The sequence below is a fragment of the Camellia sinensis genome, chromosome 5 (assembly GCF_055761805.1).
Source record: "Camellia sinensis isolate YWXY chromosome 5, ASM5576180v1, whole genome shotgun sequence".
NCBI lineage: Eukaryota > Viridiplantae > Streptophyta > Magnoliopsida > Ericales > Theaceae > Camellia > Camellia sinensis.
Window position 1 is genome coordinate 167,153,793 of NC_138965.1, and position 21,303 is coordinate 167,175,095.

Below are 21,303 nucleotides of genomic sequence, written 5' to 3' on the forward strand. Positions count from 1 at the left end.
GGGCAACTGTAGACTCCCCATTTTTGACCGACCTTAAGACTCAGACGTGGTTGTTTGAGCGCTCGATGATTGTTCATGTTTGTACTCGTTTCGAGTTTCCGAGATTTTCGGCTGAGTGCCTTGCCTCTGGGCCTCTGAACTCTTTGCGTTTTGGCTTGGTTTGTAGACCATGCCTTGTTTTCCCTTGCCTGGAGGGAGAGAGAGGTCGGTAGACCACTTTTTGTGGTCGTAGACCACTTTTCCCTCTTATAGGCTAGTATCCGGTTTCTAGAGCCATCGGTCGAGTGCCTTGTCTTGCTTCCATTTTAGTTTGGTTTTGAACCAAACCTTGTTTTCCCTTCCCTGGAGGGAGAGAGAGGTCTGTGGACCACTTTTTGTGCTCATAGATCACTTTTCCCTCTCGTAGGCTAGTTTCCGGTTTCCGGAGCCTTCGGCCGTGCGCCTTGCCTCAGGACCGCTTAACATTCTCCTCTTGGCTTGGTTTTCAGACCATGCCTTGTTGCCTTTGCCTAGAGGGACACAGAGGTCTCGTAGACCACTTTTCCCTCTCATAGGCTAGTTTTCGATTTCCGGAGCCTTCAGTCGCGCGCCTTATCTCGAGACCGCTTAACGTTCTCCTCTTGGCTTGGTTTTCGGACCATGCCTTGTTGCCTTTGCCTAGAGGGACAAAGAGGTCTCGTAGACCACTTTTTGTGGTTGTAGACCGCTTTTCTCTCGTAGACCACTTTTGGTGCCCGTAGACTAGTTTTCGAGGCCTCCGGCTGCGCGCCTCGACCCTCGGACTCTTGTCTTGCATCTTTTTAGGTTTGTTTTTGGAACAAACCTTGTTTTCCTTGCTTGGAGGGTGGAATAAGGGTTGGAGACCAGTTTCTCTCCCTGAAAATCACTTTTCTTCCCTGCCAGCCAGTTTTCTTCCCTGTAGACCACTTTTGGTGGTCTATAAGTGGTTTGCAGCTGGAAAAAGTGGTCTCCAGCCATGCCACTACCTTCCTCTCTCTGTGCAAACCACCTTTTCCCCCTTGCCGACCACTTTTTGTCCTGGACGACCAGAAAAAGTAGCTGGCGGACCAGTTAAAGAAGCTGGCCGACCACTTCAACTGGTCGGCAGCTTTCCTTCGCTTTCTGCAGGTGTTGTGGATGCCAGCTGTGCCAGCTGAAGTGCATAGATTACATCCTCCATACACGTGTATGGATGGATTGGTTCAAGCTTCAAGCTTGTTGAACAAGCTTGATACATGTTTTTCTATAAGAAGGAGCCTCCTCCCTCTTGTCTCAGGTTAAAAATTTTACATAGGGCATATACATATTATCTATCTCTATACTTCTTCATTTCTCGTCATATTTGTGCTTGAAAGTGTAGTTTCTTCACACTTTTGCACACAAACACCTAGTGAAACACCACACTCTTGGAGCTAAGGCACCTAGAAGCTAGTTTTGATGTTTTTGGATTGGCTTTAGCTCAGAAAAGCTGTTGGAGTTGCTGCTTTGAAGTTGTTCTTCAAGGATGAGTTTCTAGCCCCTTAAACCTTTGTTTTTTATTAAGCTTTTGGCCCTATTTGCATGACGATTTAGGCCTAACTTTAATTGAAAAAAGTTCTGGTTTTAAGTGTTTAACATGTTTGTTTAAGGCCTTGCTTGTGTTGGGGGTGGTTTACCCCCTTTTGTGCTTTTTTTGGCCTTGTTTTGGGCCATCACTTTTGGCCTTTGTAATCACCTTTGCATGAACTTTCTACCACTGAATTCCAGAGGAATTTTAGTGGTGGAAAGTGTGTTTTGAGGTCTTAAATAGGTGGTGGTTGTTCCCCCCCTCCTTATGTCTTGTGTGCTTGTGTTGATGGCCCTCCAAAGGAACATGTATTTCTATCCTCTTGAGGCTTAGTTTGAGCATGTTTTTGTGAGTTTTTGGGCCTGATATAACTCTTTCCATAGCTGGTTTGGTCACCTCTTGCATGCTTTATACACTTATAGTGTAAACCTACTTGTAGCCTTGCAAAGTAGCATGTCTTTCTAGCATGTATTGGCTCCATTTCAGCAGGTTTTTGGCCATTATTTGACATGTCATAACTCTAATTTGGGTTGGTTTGATATCCTCTTGCATGCTTTATACACTCGTAGTGTAAACCTACTTGTAGCCTTGCAAAGTAACATGTCTTTCTAGCATGTATTGGCTCCATTTCAACAGGTTTTTGGCTATTATTTGACATGTCATAACTCTGATTTGGGTTGGTTTGATAGCCTCTTGCATACTCCTTGCACTGGTAGTGCAATCCTCTTCACTAGCCTAACATGCATCATGCTTTTGACCATCATTCTAGCATGTTTTTGGCTCCACTCTAGCAAGATTTTGTTCATGTTTTACCATGCTTGAGCTCTTTTTTATGTTGTTTTGGTCATGCATGCCTTGCTTTGTATAGCCATAGTGAATTCTAACTCACTAGCCTTGAGTTTCCAAGTCACTAGCATGCATTGCTTGGGCTATTTGCATGATTTGGCATCATTTAGTATGTGATTTCAGAGCATGTTTCACTGCCATGTATTCACATCTTTCACTCTTTCAATGCTTTGGAGGGTTGGTGCTTTATGCCTTAAAAATGAGCCATTGTGTATGCCATCTTGCCTAGGATTTTGAACCACCATTTCAGCGTGTTTTTAGTCTTGTTTTGCCATAATACAACTCTGATTTTTGTTGGTGAAGTCATCTCATGCTTGGTTTTGGTAGGTGTAGTGTACTCCTCCTTATTGGCCTTGCATACTTCATGCCCTTCATGCTAGCATGTGTTAGCTCTAGTCCATACATGTTTTAGCATCATTTTGACATGCTCTAGGACTGTTTTGGGTTGCCTTGGCCATATGGTTCATGTATTGCATAGTTGTAGTGCAATTGGTCTTGCTAGCTTTGAGTTTTCAGCACCATAGCATGCTTCATTTGTGACATGTGCATGATTTAGCAGCATCTACCATGATATTTTAGAGCATTTAGTGTTGTCACACTTCCATGTTTGTCACTCCTTGAGCACTTTTGAGAGTTGTGCTCTTATGCTTAATTGGTGAGTCAATGCATGAGCATGCATTTTCTAGCCTTTCATGCCATCTTTTAAGAGTGTTTTGGCCATTGTCTTGGCATGCATGAATTCTATTTGGGGTTGGTTTAGTCCATTGTGCATTGCATTGTATAGCCTTAGTGTTCTGTGCATCAATACTTAAGGACTTTATTTGCATGCTTGTTGTTTGCATTGTGTTTGGCATGCTCATGTTGCATTGCGTTGTGTTTGCATGCCATTAGCATTGATAGATTGATTATGTTGCATGCATTGCATTGTGTTTGGATAGGGTGTTAATCCAAACACGAGAAACGAGGGACGTTTCATACTTGAAGTGATGAAACGTGTCTCATTTCTCGATCGCCAACGCTCTTGATCATGCATGATAGAGTTTAAGGCCCTTATGTGTTATTTGTGCATTCATTTACCTTGAATTGTGCAATCTTGACTTCTCGGCCATCGTGCATTGCGATGCTCGGTTGGTGGCTCAAGAGTCTAGAACCGCACTCCCTTGAGCTTAAGAAATGATAGGAAGGGTGGTTGTGCACACATATCTTGTAAATACACTGTTGTGGCCCTTCTTGTTCTTTGTTGCAGCAAACTAGAGTTATGCAGAATTTTTTGGTCGGCAGACCAGATAAAGTGGCCGGCCGACCACTTTATCTGGTCTACAGCAATTGTAAGTAGTTTACAGGTGGTTGGCAACACCAATAAGTGGCCGGCCATGCTCCTGGAGGTTCACATGATGGAGTAGAAGCTACCCTGAAGTTTTTGCAGTGATCTGAAATCAAATGCAAACAGAGGCAAGTTGGGGCATAGCGATGGATTTCCGAACCAGGCGATCGAGCATGCATGCACTTCTCGTCCTGAGGACATCTCTTTACTGTTTTACTTAGCTTCTTTACTTAGCTAGCTAATGTTTTGGTTTTGTACTTAAATAGTTAATGCCCTTAGCTATTCAATTTGTTTTGTACTAATTAGTTAACTAGGATTAGTTAATTAGTTTCGTTTTGTAATAATTAGTTTAATTAGCTTAGATTAGCTAGTTAGCTTATTATTCGGACCCTCCGTCGAGAGGGCACAACTGTTATAATAAGTGTGCGTGTGTGTGATGTATGTCTTCCAACCCCCATTTCTTTCTCCCTTTTATTTACCAACTTTCGATGGTTAGTTTTAGGGCATGTTTCAATTAGCATCCTTATGCTCGCAGGTTTGTATCATTCATCTGTCTTGCATGCACCGGGCTCAGTGCATCATACTAACTGCATTGTATTTCAATACCAAGTTGAATACATGTTATCAAGTTACATTCACATGACATCTTAGAATAGCCGAGCCTATCTTAGTTGCATTTTTGCATGTGTTGCATTAGGCATTCTTGACATAGCTAGGATCATGCATTGATTACCAACTAGCTTCTTTTTTTGGCTCGGAGTACACTGTGAGTGTTTATGCTTTAGCATCATTGCATGCGTGTAAGTGTTGCCATGTTCAACATGCTTGTCATGAGGCTAACTACTTAAGTGATGAACTGCATGAATGCCTATGAATGAAGGCTTCATTACTTGAATTGGAACAATTCATCAAAATGTGCGTTTTAAGCCCACTTGAGAGTGGCAAAATCATGTTTTCAAAGCCCACTTGAGGGTGGCAAAATTCGCGTCTTAGCCTACTTACGAGTAGCACCTTCAAACCATTTTCAAACAAACAAAAATGAGATGTTTTGTTCCAACTTGAGCGATTTAGTCTATACTTGTATGTTGTGCACATCACATTGTAAGCTAGCTAATAAACCGGAATAAGAACACATGTGTTTTCAAAAATAACAAATCATGTTAGTAGAGGCCGATCCTTTGATCGGGCGAGCGGGGGTGCTCATTTCAGGACCTTCCCCTCTCGTACGCAAGTTCCCGAGCCAAAGCAACTTTGGTGATGACGGACACATGGCCTTCGGCACGAGTTAGGGTTTCCTAAATTTCTCAAAAACAAAATATTTAGGTGGCAACTCTGAAATCTGACAAAACAGTCCATGTTTGGCGCTTTTTTTGATTAAAATCGATTTTCCAAAACGATTTGCCGGATTTGAACTCTTTGGTGATTTATCAGTCTTACATTGCACTTTGTGAGATTAGATTCAGAACCGTAACAGGAGTCCGAACTGTAGTAGCTAGAACCACGTTTCGCGCCCTCACGCGCGTAGCCGGAGTTTCGGGCTATCTACAATGATCTTATTCTATTTGCTAGAGCTACTAGAAGAAACTATGCCTGCATTATGGATGTGTTATCTAAATTCTATGAAATGTTTGGGCAAAAAATTAATTTACAAAAATCTAAAATGTTCATTTCCTCTAATGTTCCTAGAAGAGAAGCTATTTCCCTAAGTTACACCTGTGGCATCTCTCTCACAACCAACCTGGGTAAGTACTTAGGCACCCCTATTCTCCACAATAGAGTTTCTAAAAACCAGTTTCAAGAGATACTAGACAAAGTGGCTCAAAGACTATCTAGATGGAAAGCCAAAAACCTTTCCCTTGCTGGTAGAACAACCCTGATAAAGGCAGTCACTTCGACTATGCCTAATCATCTTATGCAAACTATGGAACTCCCTCGACACACCTGTGACCAAATTGAGAAACTTAACATAAACTTTCTTTGGGGCAACACTGACACTCGTAAGAGAGTCCACCTTGTTAAATGGCAACAAGTGTGCAAAAGCAAGAAACATGGAGGCTTAGGAATTAGGAATATCATAGCTCAAAATTCTACTCTTATTGCTAAGCTAGGGTGGAAACTTGCCACTAACTCTGAAGAGCTCTGGTATAACATTCTCAAAACCAAATATCTTAAACGCCATTCTCTGTTTACTTGACCCAATGCTAGGAAAGCTTCCCACATCTGGCGTAGTATTATAAAAAACAGAATTGTTTTGGAGAAGAACATTAAATGGAATGTTGGAACAGGGGAGCAGATTTCTCTATGGACAGATTGGTGGTGTAGAGACCAACCCCTGAGCCTAACAAACCAAGGAGCACATATTGAAGCAGCTACCAAAGTCAGCTCCATTATTAATGAAGAGGCAATTGGGACTTAACCTCTATCCAGCACCTCATATCCCCTCAAGAAAAAGAAGCCATCCTTAGAATATATAGGCCCAGGTTTGTTACCTATAATGACACACCTCATTGGAGGAGCTCCACCAGTGGCAACTATTCCACAGTAGTAGCCTACCAAGCTCTAGCCAACTTTGAATCCGATGGAACCAACTGGTTTGGGATATGGAAAATCCAGGCACCTCACAAACTTAGAAGCTTCCTTTGGCTTGTCAGGCATGAAAGACTGCTGAGGTTAATTAGACATCTCTCTAAAACAGATACCTGCCCTTGATGTCACTCCACTAGAGAAGACATGCTTCACCTTCTCATCAACTGCCCCAAAGCTTAGGTTTTATGGGTGAACCTGAGAAGCCTTCCTTGGTGGCAACAAAGCCAACATACTACGCTGCAAGACTGGATCAGGATTAATCTCAAAAGCAAGGATCTCATTAATGATATTCAATGTCCAACAATTTTTCTGACAACTCTATGGACCATATGGAAAGAGAGGAACAAAGAAGTGTTTGAGAACATTACTCAACCTCCTCACACCAGTGTGAACTTTATTCTGAACAAAGCTTTGGAAACACTGGCAACCTTCTAGATCTTCCTTCACCCAAACTTTAAGGAACCTTCACTAATGTCATGGTCTTGTCCTATTGCAGGTAAGCTCAAGATGAATACTGATGGATGCTCTAAAGGGGATCCTGGACAATCAGGCTATGGAGGACTGCTCCGAGATGAAGTTGGTACCTGGATCTGGGGATTTTATGGTTACCTAGGCAACTATTCCAGTTTGGAAGCTGAGTTATGGGGCATTTACCGGGGTCTAACCATCATCCTGCAAAAGGGCTTGGCAAACATCCAAATTGAAACAAATTCACAATTGGCCATGGAACTTATCAGTGGTGGAGCTGGGGAAAACTCTCTCTACAGGGCTCTCATTGAAGATGCTAACTTCCTTCTTAGAAGATGCCAATGTACTATTGAAACAATTCCCAGGGAAGCGAACCAATGTGCAGATGCTTTGGCTAACTTAGGAGTAAATCAACAAGAGCACCTCATCTTGAAGGAAGACCCTCCTACTTCCATCCTCTCTTTGTTAACTGCTGACATGCTTCATGTTGGATCTAGAAGGGATTAAGTTTCCCTAGTCTTATCTGTTATTTTGTGTTGTTTGTTTAAACTCTTCATTTGGATCTTAAAAAAAAAAAGAAGACAACACTCGCAACTAGGTCTTATCAGAAACAGATCAATTTCACTCCTCTTATATTCATGAAGGAAGATGACTGTGTAGCTAAAGTTACTAATGCAACAAAGAAGGTACGACTCAATATGACCGGTGTATGGTTTTTTTCCCTGCATCTATCTTCGAATGCCTCCTTCAACCATTGTTGCCTTGTGTAGGAGTCTTGAACAGGCTCTTCTATGGGGTTCTGTAAAGGATAGCAAGCACAATTGTTATCATTTGTAGCATATTCTATTTTGATATGACTGTAAGTTGTAACATGTAATGTCTCTGTGTAATCAGTAATGTGATATCATGTTTTTTAAAACTCGTCTCATCCCTGTCTGTATTTGAACATGTAAAGTGAAAATTCATCCTTAGCAAGATTTACATAATGTCGCCCAATGCAGTATGCTGTGCAGCGCAGGGTTTGGGAATGTTCAGATATATGGAGTCTTACACTGTACATATGTGGAGCGGAAAGGTTCGCTGCGCTTGGTTTAGTTGAAATCAGTTTTAGATTTTGAATTTTAAAAATAAAAACTTGTATGAGTTTTGAAAATAATTTTTAAAAAATTAAATTTAAAACTTATTTAGTTTTTAGTTTTCAAAACTTTTTGAATTTGTTTGTGTCTTGTGTTTTTTTGTTTTGTTGTGAATTTTTTTTCGCAATATTATAGTTAAATTTATTTACTTCTTTCATATACGTAATCTAAATTTATTTTTTAGATACATCTAATTTAATTTATAAGGTAAAGTTTCATATCGTATTTTTATTTTTTTTGAACGTTTTAAAAATTTTAACACTTGTTTTCTGGTTTTATATTCACTCAATCTATATATATTTAAAAAGTTTCATATTTAAATGTAATTTTTTATAAAATTACTGAATAATGAAAAATATACACATAAAAAAAATTAACCCAGTTTATAACTTAATTTGAATATTTTATGTATTTATTAAATTTATCTTTACATTCCTTGCATTCTTTACATTTTGCTTACTGTTTATTATATAGCCACTTATTTGTTTACCCGACACCAATGTATTTATTAAACTTATCTGTATACCAAGGCTCACCCTATAAATCCACTAAGGGAGTTGACTATTTTAATAGATTTTTAAATTTTTTTGTTATTTTAATATAATTAAAAAAATTATATTTTGGATGTCGGTTATTTTTTTTTTAGTTGATTTAATAGTTATGAGAAAAAAAAAAGTGAAATGATTAGGTGTCATTTGGTAAAACTTACGTTTTCAGTTTTCTGTTTATATTTACAAAAATTTTAAAAACTCAAATAAAAACTTGTTTGGTAAAATTTTTGATTTATAAATCAGTGGTCTCAGTTTATAAATTTGGCCCAAAAATGAAAACACAGAAAATGTGTTTCTATTTTGAGTTTTCAGTTTTTTTTTTTTTTTTACCACCCAAAACTAGTCACCACCCCCCACCATTTTCCACTACCGTCTTCCGCCACCACTACCCACGCCCACCACCACCACTACCTGTCACCACCACTCACCACCTGTCACCACCACTCACCACCCACCTGCCACCACCCGCCACCAGCCACCACCTACCTGCCACCCACTCGCGACCACCACACACCCCTTGCCGCCGCCGCCACCAACACCACCACACGCCACCTATTTGCCGCCACCACTCACCATCCACCTGCCACCACTATCTACCACCTGCCACCACCAACCACCCACCACCATCATCACCCGCCACCCACCCACCCGCCACCACCACCACCACCCACTCGCTACCACCTACCACCCGCCATCGTCACCCCCTCACCCACCACCACCACCACCCCCCACCTACCTGCCACCACCCACCACCATCCGCCATCCGCCATCCGCCACTCACCTGCCACCACCCGCTGCCACCACCACCACTCACTCGCTACCACCCACCATCCGCCACCGTCACCCACACACCCGTCACCGTCACCCATCACCCACCCGCCATCACCCGCCACCCACCTGCCACCACCACCCACTACCCACCACCACCACGACTCACTTGTTACCACCGACCACCCGGCACCGTCACCCATCCACGCACCACCACCACCACCCCGTCACCTACCCACCACCACCTGTCACCTACTCGCTACCACCCACCACCACCACCACCCACTCGCTACCACCCACCACCCGTCATCGCCACCCACCCACCAACCCGCCACCAGTTACCCACCACCCACCGTCACCACTTTCCACCGCCACTTGCCACCATTGCCATTTCTCACTTTTTTTTATATTTTTAAATTTTTTTAAACATTTTGTCAATTACCAAACGCGTTTGTAATTTATGTTTTTTTAAAAATAAACAAAAACCAGTTTATAAATTTTTTATAAATATAAACTGAAAACGTAAACGTTACCAAACACGCCCTTAATAAACACTAAAATGTAAACGATTCATACACTACAAGAAAAAGCATTTTTACCGACCACTTTTAGCTACCAAAACTAATTTAGTCGCCGAAAGTCACGGAATTGGCTACCAAAAATAATATTAGTCGGCAAAAGTCAACTTTTTAGCTACTAATTTTTTTTAGTAGGGGAATGTTGATTATTGGCTACTAAAAAAAATTTAGTAGCTAAAGATATTACAATTGGTGACTAAAACAATTTTTAGTAGCTAAACATATGACAATTGGCGACTAAATAAAAATTTAGTAGCCATAAAGGTACCTTTAGCTACTAAATTGTTTGGTAGCCGAATGAAAATAAAAAAATTAATTTTTAATCTTTCGCGACCAAACTTTTGGTCGCCAAATGTCAAGTTTCGGCGACAAAATTTCTTTTAGTCGCTGTATACCTACTTTTGGCTACTAAATAGTTTGGTAGCCGAATCAAAATAAAAAAATTATAAAATACCTTTGGCGACCAAAATTTTGGTCGCCAAAAACTGGGGATTCACCGACTAAATTACTTTTTAGTCGCCAAAGGCCTACTTTTGGCTACTATATATTTTGGTAGCCGAATGAAAATAAAAAAAATTATAAAATACCTTTGGCGACCAAAATTTTGGTCGCCAAAAACCTGGGATTCACCGACTAAATTGCTTTTTAGTCGCCAAAGGCCTACTTTTGGCTACTAAATAGTTTGGTAGCTGATTGTTTAATAATGGTAAGGTGTTCCTTTAGGTAATGGTAATTTCTGTAGGGTTGTAATGAAAAATTAATATTATTAAAATGTAATTAATATTTTTAAAATGTAATAATTTATCATTTAAATAAATTTTTCAATTTTTCAATATCATTATCAAAACGAGGGCTAAGTGTGTAAAATGTAAGACTTATTGATATTATTTCAGATTTTAAAATTTTTCTTAATTTTTTAATAATTAATTTTTTCAACTTTTTAAAATATTTTAAGCAAATTTTAGTCGCTATAGGCCTACTTTTGGCTACTAAATTGCTTGGTAGCCGAATGAAAATAAAAAAATTAACAAAATAGTATTTTATTTTATTAACAACAATACCATTAGTCTCCACTTGAAAATTTGACTAAACAAAATAGTTGTTTTATTTTATTTTATTTTATTTTTATTTTTATTTTTATGAAGAGGTTGTACACCCACCATCCAAAAATATTAATATCTTATTTTATTTTTTATTATCTCAAAATATTAATTTTTTAAAAAAATTGATTATTAAAATAATATGAATTTCTTATTTTGTCCTTTTTTTAAATCCATTAATAATACAAAAAGTACAATTATGACAATTGATATTTCTAAAAAAATATACTATCAAAAGGTAATTTTGATAAATTAATATTTTTAAAATGTAATAATTGTATTATAAAAAGAAATTAAATTCTAAAATGGGCAACTTGTTATTGTCTGTTTGTTGATAGTTTCACATTGCAAAAATTTAAAGGCATAGTTACAGGTTAGTCTGATGAATTTAATTTTTAATAATAAATTTATTATTTTTAAAAAGTACAATTAAACTATTTATACTTTTTACATCATCATATTTCAATAACACTAATAAATTAAGAATAAATCAAAATTCACAAATAAAAGACAAAATATCCCAATTATTTATCATTTTAGTAAATTTTTCAATATTATTACTAGTACTAATGAAATAATCATTTCACAGACACAAAACATATATTTAAAAAGTTTTAAAAAAATTTCATTATCAAAACGAGGGCTAAGTGTATAAAAAAAATTCACTCATGACTTATGAGTAAATAAATCTGATTTGTAAGACTTATTGATATTATTTCAAATTTTAAAATCTTTCTTAATTTTTTAATAATTAATTTTTTCAACTTTTTAAAATTATTTTTACGTTATACACGGTTAACAATAATCAAACACTATTGTTAATTTAAATTTGGAGGGAGACATTTCTAATTTAAATTTGAGGGATTTATAAAAGTAATTGGCGACTAAAAAAACACGGGTTGGGCTGGCTCAAAAAATTTTTAAAAAATTTTTTTCCTTCTTTTTTTTTTTAATTTTCTTTCTTTCTTTTCTTTCTTATTTTATATATATATATATATAAATAATATAAGAATATAAGAATATAAAATTTTAAAATATATTATAATATTTTTCAGTAAAAAAAATATTAGGACAAATATTTAAGATAATTTAATATTTTTAATTTATAATTTTAGGACAAATATTAAGACAGATTTCAGATTTCGTTTTTCTGTCTCTTACTCTCTGACTCTCTCTCTCTCTCTTTCTCACTCTCTCACTACAAGAAAAGTGGGCTTATGAGACGGAACTTTTTGCGACGGCACATTTGTCGTCGCAAAAAATGACTTTTTGCGACGGCACAACTTGCCATCTCAAAAAATGTGACTTTTTGAGACGGCACAACTTGCCGTCTCAAAAAATATGACTTTTTGAGACGGCACAACTTGCCATCGCCAAAAAATGTGACTTTCGTCGCAAAAAATAGAGTATTTGCGACAGCAGAAATTGCTGTCACAAAAAAAAAAAGAGTATTTGCGACGGTACCAACTGCAGTCGCAAAAAAAAAAAAAGAGTTTTTTGCAATTGTAATACGTATCGTTGCCAAAAATATATATATATATATATATATATATTGTGGCTTTAAGACAGCTTCATATATATATGGTCATAAAATGGTTTAAATAAATGCAACGGTATTTTTCTGTTACAAAAAATAAATAAAAAAATAAAAACGATGTTGTTTTACTTTTTCGAACATTTCTCTTTTCACCAATTTTTTCATCTTTCTATCTCTCTGTCTCTGTCTCTGTCTCTCTTCTCTTTCTCTCTCTCACTCATAACTCTTCTCTGTCTGTCTGTCTCTCTCTTTCTCTATGTGTCTCTGTCTCTCTTGTCTCTCTCTTTCTCACTCATCACTCTTTTTTGTCTGTCTGTCTCTTTCTTTCTCTCTATGTCTCTGTCTCTCTTCTCTTTCTCTCTCTCACTCATTACTCATCACTCTTCTCTGTCTGTCTCTGTCTCTATCTCTCTCTCTCTCTCTATGTCTCTCGTCCATCTTTCTTCTCTTTATCTCTCTCATCTCTCTTCTCTCTCTGTCTGTCTTCTCTTTATCTCTCTCGCTAATCTCTCTTTGTCTCTCTCTCTCTCTCTCTCTTTGTCTATATCTTTTCATTCATTTTTTCATCTTTCTTTCTCTCTTCTCTTTCTCTCTCTCAATCATCACTCTTTTCTTTCTGTCTGTCTGTCTATCTGTCTCTCTCTCTCACTCATCTATCTCTTCTCTCATCTCTTTTCTCTCTCTGTCTCTTTTACTCATCTCTATTCTCTTTATCTCTCTTGCTCATCTCTCATCTTTCTTTGTCTCTCTCGTTCATCTCTCTTCTCTCTATCTTTCTTTCTGTCCCTCTCGTTCATCTCTCTTCTCTTTATGTCTCTCTCGCTCATCTCTCTTCTCTCTATCTCTCTGTTTCTCTCGTCCATCTCTCTTCTCTCTATGTCTCTTTTCTGTCTCTCACTCTCACTCTCTATCTCTTTCTTTATTTCTCTCTCTCTCTCTCTTTCCCACTGTGTTTGCGTTGCTCACTCTCTCACTCTCATCCTCTCTATTTACTGAGCTCCCTCTTGATTTATCGATTCACTACAAGAAAATGCACTTTTAGCGACCACTTTGTTTTTCTCTCGCTCACCACTCTCTCTCTCCTCTATCTGTCTCTCACTTATTTCTCTCTCTCTCACCATCCATCTCCACTACCACCTTCGCCACTACTACAAACGCCATTCCACCCCCACCACTACTTCCACTATCGCCACTTCACCTCTACGACTACTATTACTACTATCATCACCACCACTCCACTACCACCACTACCACTACTACTACCATTACCTCTCGTTCACCCCTGCCACTCCATTTACACTACCACTACCACAACTTCACCACTAATCTCTTTCGCCATCCCCATCACCGCCACCATCATCTCTTATCCACCATCTTCACTACTACTGCCGCTCCCTTTCCTCTACCACAAAAAATTAGTTCATGATTTTTAGTAACAAAAAAAAATAGGCCTTAGAAAAATATTTTTCATTGACTACAGAAAATTAACTTTTATTTTAGTGAAAAATATTTTTCATTAAAATATTACCCCTACTTCTACCAAATAAAAAATAATAATATTTTTTTTCATTAAAATAAAAATGAAACAAATAAATTTGCAATCTTAGTAACTAAAAAAAAAGAGGAATTTTTTTAACAAAATTTATTAACTACAAAAAAATATATATTTTAACAAGAAATAAAATTTTTTGACGATGTCAACCCCCGCAGCAAAAAAAAATAAAAATAAAATAAACGATATTATTTTATTATTTAAATTTTATTTGTGACTAAAAAAAAAAAATTTTTTTTTTATTCCCCCTCTTTTTTTTTTTCCATTCCCGCTCCCTAACAACCCCCCCTCCTCTTTTTCCCATTCCCGCCAAAAAAATCCCTAATGTCAAACCCAAAAATCCCCAATCTCTACTTACCCACCCCCTCTCTCTCTCTCTCTCTCTCTCTCTCTCTCTCTCTCTCTCTATCGCGATCGACAGCGAGCGGCGTCGGAGCAGCGTCGTCAATTACCCTATCCCTCAATTACCCTTATTCTTCTACTCACCCCAAACCCACTTCATCACTCAGGTCTCTAAGCTTCTCTTCCACCACTTCTCACAATGTCTTCTCCACAGGTACTACTCAAAAACCCATTTCTCTGTATTTGCCTTTTCTCAGCTCAAATCACAAAACCCTTGTTCTTAAATAGTTTTAAAAAATTGTTTTTTGGTAATATTTTCAGGTTTGATTTCGATGAGCCCTGTTGTGAGGCCGACTCATCTCTCTCTCTCTCTCTCTCTCTCTCTCTCTCTCTCTCTCTCTCTCGCTGTTTTGTTTGGGGACAGTTTTTGTTCAGTGTGGTTCTTCTGTATGCTATTGAGACGGTTCAAATGATTGCATATATATGATGTGGGTATTCTAGGGCTTCACTCTGTCCGATTGGTTTTGAGGATCAGGTAGTTGTTTGAGGATCTTGATTACCCAACTGTGCACTGCGTTCTGAGCTTCGGATTCAGAGATAGATAGGCAGAGAAAGTGATGTCGTTGGGATTTTCTGTTGAAGATCAGGTAAGCGCAGTAGTTCTCTTCTTCTGTTGTTTCCTTGTTTGGTTGGTGAGAAAACTTGGGATAACAATAGGAAAATGGGATTTGTTGTTATTTATTAATTGAATTTTAAATTTTTTTTTTACAATTTTGTTGCATTCTCAAAAGCAAAGGAGGTCGCGCCAACTTTGCGAAATGTTTTTGTTAGTCTCATCAGTAGTTGAGATATATGCACCTTATTAATGGTTGAAAAATGGGTTAGAAACTTGACAGAAGCTACTCTTTCAGCAATAGGGTTCTGCTTTTTCTAACCATATTTGCTAGGGTCTGATTCGATTTTGTAATGGGTTATTGGCATTGTGCAGGGATGCATATTTACTTTGAAAGGATTGGGTATACTTATTTAATTTTGTATTTTGGATTTTCTATTTCTATCTTAGTAAGGTCATATAAATAAAGTCTGAATAGTTAGTTACCTGGGTTATGTCTAATTGTGTTGAAAATTGGCAAATTAACCAGTTCCGGACGGTGGTTATCAAGTTTTAAAAGGGTTGTACTTTCATCATAAAATTGGGGTAGGTAAGATATTTACAACCATTTAGTGATTGTTGACGAGTGCCCTTATACATATTAGAGCAGTTGCAAGATAGAGATATTTATTTTCTCTTTGACAAATAAAAGTCTATTATTAACAAAGAAGAATACAATGAAAAAGAATCAATAGAAAACCCAAACCTAAGCACGAAGAGTACGTAAAAATCCACAAAAGCAAGCAAATCTAGGACACTCTCCCCAAAACCAACTGTACAAAATCACCAAAATCCGATCCTTCATTCGAGCCACCAATTCATTCACCCCCTAAAAAATATGCCAATTACGCTATGACCAAATCATCCACGTCAAACACAGAGGTGCCAAAGCCTACATCTTCCTAAGCCTCTGGCCTCCAGCTGTGAAAAACACCCTCGACACTTCCTTGTTGCACCCAAACCATTTTAAACATAGAAAAAATCAACACTCAAAGTTGATATGCCACAGAACAATGAAGAAGAAGATGAGACAAGGACTCCGCAACCCCACGATACATACAACACTAATTGACCATAATCTGCCGCTGCCAAATAAGATTATCAATTGTGAGAATCCTATCTAACTCTTCCGTTCACGCAAAGAAATTATACTTAGGAGGGGCCAAGGTAGAAATTTCACTCTCTTTGTTCTTTCTATATACATATATACTGGTACTGCTCTCTCTCTCTCTATATATATATGTATAGTGTTGATTCATTCAATATCTTATATATCCTGTTCATATCTTGATTCATTCAATTTATAATGTTGAAAACACAATAAATAGGGGACATTAATTTTGTTAGTTTTTTTTTTTTTTCCTTTTTTTTTTAATTTGAATTGTTAAATTTACATTTAGGAAGGGTGTGACAGAGGTGGTGTGACAGAGGTGCAAAAATTTGTCAGGCTGAAAAGTTTAGGAAGGGTGCTTGTGAAAAGTAAGTGAGTTGCTTTCTTTCTCTTTCTTTCTATGTATGGTACATGCATGTGTGCTCTATTCTTTTCATTAATTTTCGCAATGGCTAGTCATTGACACGAAGATGTAATCAATATAGATTTTAGTTGTAGAAGAGTTTCATGTAATCTGCTTGTTTCAGTACCAAGGTTTAAACTATGGAGGTTCTACCCTGCCTTATGGATGAGAACTCTACCTTGGTGATGGAAGAAGAGGTATTGGTGGGATGGGGATAGTGTGGCTGGGGTTGGTTGTGGTTAAGTCTTAGCGTATCATTTTGTTTAATACATTGAAAATTTTAACATGCCAATTTTATGATGATTGTTAAACTGCTCACTATGGGAATGCTCAGTTCAACATCAATTTCAGTATTACATTTAGTATTTTTTGGGGAGTATATGTAGGAACTATGCCTTTTTTGATAGGAATACTACAGCATAATGGCACTGTAACCATAATGCCCAATCGGTCTCTCTCTCTCTCTCTCTCTCTCTCTCTCTCTCTCTCTCACACACACACACACACACACACACACACACAACCCTATGATATTTGTCTGTAACTCTTGTTGGTGATGCTTTGTGATGATTATGCCTAATTTTGTGAGTTTGTTCTTCTTTTGAATTTGGGAAAATTACTACATGAATCGATTTGGATTTGAAATTTTATTTCTTTATTTCTCAAGTATTTGGGACACTAAACAAGCTTAGTTATAGATTAATTGAGAGAGAGAGAGAGCATGGCTTCAAACTTGGTCTTTTGTTTTAATTAATGTTTTTAGAGTATGCTTTTAGGTTTCCATATATTCTTGGATTTTTTGCATTTATGATTGTCATTATGTTGCTATGCCTCCATGGTTATTTGCATTATTTTGAAATGTATTTACTTCGCTGAATTGTTATGCTCATGGGTCATGGCATTGGTATAGTTATTTTGAATTGCTCTGTATAATCTCTTTCATGGTTAGTCAATTATTGTTATTATTATTATTTGTAGTTCATTTGCATCTATTCAGGTTTTCCTTAATTTCTTTTCCCCTGTCTTTCATTTGCATTTGTGATTAATGACCTTAATAAATAAAGGTTCCAATTTAATTGCATCTGTTATCAACAGTGTTTGGATGAGGACAACTGAATGTCTTAGTATATTAATGTTGCAACTTGTTTATTTTTTTTTTAGGAGTATGAATTAGATGGAATTGATTGGACAAAAGTAGATTTTGAAGACAACCAAGAGTGTTTGGATCTCTTTGAGAAGGTAGTTCTGTTTTTAACACAAACACACACACGCACACACACTCACATGTTCATTGTCGAGTTTTTCAGAGTTCCTTGTGCTGATCTATGTGAGCATTGGACTATATTTCATATACATATGATGCCATACCACATAGGTCGTCCTAGGTCTCTGACTATTTTTGTTAGCCTTTCATGCATAATTCAAACCATGTTCTTATTGTAATATTGTTTCTTATAAACTGAAGTTGTAAAGAAAATAAAAGATTGAATATATTGCTTCCTAAGCATAATTATACACCAAGTTCTCATCTTTTTGATCATACCATGTTATATGAAACCTAATTATAGGTTTTCATATTTAAATTCACTCCTTCATGTGTGGTAGATTGTGTGTTAATGGCTTCACTGCTATGCATTTTGCAAAAACCTATAGGGCTAATATCTTTGTTGGATGAAGATTCAAATTTCCCCAAGGCCACTGATTTGACCTTTACTAATAAGCTTAAGCAACACTTGAGTGGTAATCCTTGCTTTAAAGGAGAAAGAGGTGGAGCTTTTGGTATTTGCCATTATGCTGGAGAGGTATGTTGTTAGATGGTGTAGCTGGCATTAACTAGAAATTTACAGCTCAAATTGGTGAATCTTTTGACTACACTGCGATGTGTACTGTTTTCAAAATAATAAAGACGAAATAACTAACAAATATAGGACAATTGAAGATGTTATGTTAAGACATTTTATGGGAAGAACTTGGTGTAAGATGTTATGGGAAGAAATTTTAACACTAGTCTAAAATTTCAGTAGCGTAATAATTGAGCCACATCTACTATGTAATCACCACTTAAGGCAAAACAAAAGCAATACTAATGTACTAAAAAATGAAGAGAAGGTTGGAGGAGATGAACAAGTTCACATCTTCATTTCATTATTATGTTTGGTATGCAATTAGGTGCTAAGCTTTCCTCTGTTCTTTCTTTACACTACCATTGAGAATATGCTCATTTTTCTTTCAATTCCTAGATGATGAAGAACAAGAAACCAGCTAAGCTCCCAATGAGGCTACTAGGCATTGTTTTTTTCTTTTTCTTTTTTCTCTATGCAAAAACCTATGTTAGTTAAACCTATGTTATGTAATAACTGTATTAATTTGTTTTCTATCCAAAATCGGATCGGATAGATGTTAGTTGTTGCTGTAAAGTGAAAAAATTAGAAAGATTAGATGGTTTTATATATATTCTTTTTTCATAGGTGTTTTCTATTATTTAGATGGTTTTATATATATTCTATCAACATAATTGTTGAATTAATCATTGAGAAATGAGTTATAATTGATAATGTAAATAGAGTCTTAATGCTCAAATGACTAACAACATTCATGGCAAGGTAATAATTCAGTAAATAGAGTCTTAATGCTCATAGACAAAGTCTTATCATAATGTAAATAGAGTCCAGAAGATACATGGCAAGGTAATTGATAATGTAAATAGAGTCTTAATGGCAAGGTAACGACATTCATGGCAAGGTAACGACATTCATGGCAAGGTAATTGATAATGTAAATAGAGTCTTAATGCTCATAGACAAAGTCTGACCATAATCTCTTTTTTGGTGTTATTTGTTCAGCTTGCATAATTCAGTTTTATAAAAGGGGTTAGTGGAATTGTTTGATTATCACTAGGAATTTTGAATCTTTTTTTTTTGCTTCTTTTCTTTTCTTTTCTTTTCAGTTTGAGTGGAGGGAGGAGGTACGCAGGGGATAGGGAATGAAAAATTGTTTTGAAAATAATATTTTTTCTTTAGATTTTGAAATTGAAAATTGTTGTATTTTTTTTGGAAACTAAAACAGTTCTCAGATGTGTTTTTTCATTTATAGTTTTAAAAATTCTTAAAAAAAAAAAAACTGGGCCCTAGAAGATTTGAGTCCTAATATTGTTCCAGACATATTTTAGATCTTGTGATGGATGTAAACCTCCTTCTGAACAAATTGTCCTACAATTGGCATTTGATTAAGTGCAACTTTGGATCTTGTGACCATTCTGGTTGAATAAGTTGGTATGATTCCTTTTATTTATTTTTTTGTTAGTGCACATCATCCAATAGTGATTTCCCTATAAGCCATGCTAGTCGACTTTCAAATCCGTTCCTTAGTTTGCCGCTTGAATCTGGAAAATGTGAATCATGTGGTGCTGCGGAACCCGGGACATGCGAAGGTATTTTTCATGTTTTAATCCTTTTTATTTTCTGATTACACTGAGAAGTTTGAATGGTCATGACCGCTGGACACATTGAAGTATTGCTAAAGTTTTGTTCATTTTTTTACCTTTCAGGTCACTTTGGGTATATAGAATTACCAATTCCAGTAAATCATCCTTCCCATGTGAGCGAACTAAAGCGGTTGTTGAGCCTGGTTTGCTTTAAACTCATTGCAAATTCTTGTGTGCCTTTCTCACCTCATTATATCACCATGTATTTTTCAATCATGCATATACCACTTTAGCTGTGTATGGACACATCTTGATATGAGAAATAAGGGCTTACCTTGAGAGACAGTGTAGATGTAAATGACAAGCAAGCAACTGATTTATTTCCATAGAACAAGGGGAAAAAAGAAAAAAAACAAAAACAAAAACAAAAGAGAAACTATCGAAGTTGTTCTCTGAAACTATTCTGCACACTATCACTATTAGGCTTAAGTCAACAAAAGCTCCTTCAAAAACTATATTTTAGTTCTTGGCCTTTAAAAGAAACAAAAAATGAAAGAATTCCAATTCTATTTGACTGCATAACTTCTTCAGTCCCTAAAATCTATAGATTAATAGGCCCATAGTCATGCCCAAACCAGACAAGGTTAATATTCAGACAGGCTAAGACTTTTAGCCAGATGTCAAAGAAATTGCTCCAATGTCTGACATAATGCTTCCACTCCATGATTAAAGGCATCACTCTTTGTGTGAAGGTCAAATTCGAAATTTGAAATTACAGCCATACTTGCGTTGGTGGGAGAAACACTGTTGGAAAAAGGAATGAGAGAAAAATCCTAATAGAAATGGATGGGTCAAAAGTGGCCCATGAAGGGTCCGCAAACCGACTCACATAGGATATACCATAGGAGTTATAAACCCATAGGTGAACTAGCAGAGGCAAGAAAGGTGTCTACTGAACTAGCATAAAATAGCCTAAAGCAATGAGAAATAAGTCTCCATGCATGCCTTTTAACCTATGGAGTTATAAACCCATAGGTGAACTAGCAGAGACTCGTGTTTGTTGATTTTGAGAAAAAAGGGCGTCAAGCCTACAACCAATTTAGAGTATGCTAGCACAAAACATATCTCCTTTGGCTCTTGTGCTATTTATTTTTTTTCTTTATGGTTTCCACTTTCCTCTATGTAGGTAATATAAAATATGAGAAATCTAGAATGAAATACAAAAATATTTGAGAGCAGCAAAATAAAGTTGATTGGTTTGTGCATACCTATCTATCCACTTTATTTAACAGAACTTTTACTTTTCTTTTTTAAACAAATTTTCATAAGGTAGCAGAATTGAACCCATGTTGGCCACTCCACGCATACTATCCCTTGGAT

General features: G+C 36.8%; 1 long non-coding RNA gene across 1 annotated transcript; it reads left to right on the plus strand.

Annotated features, from left to right (window-relative positions):
• The first annotated feature begins 14,373 nt into the window (after positions 1 to 14,373).
• LOC145790972 (uncharacterized) lies at positions 14,374 to 20,400 on the plus strand. Its single transcript, XR_014330470.1, has 6 exons — positions 14,374 to 14,548; positions 14,656 to 14,981; positions 16,387 to 16,465; positions 17,662 to 17,739; positions 19,803 to 19,929; positions 20,047 to 20,400. It is a non-coding gene; the product is annotated as an uncharacterized LOC145790972 (long non-coding RNA).
• Positions 20,401 to 21,303: the final 903 nt, after the last annotated feature.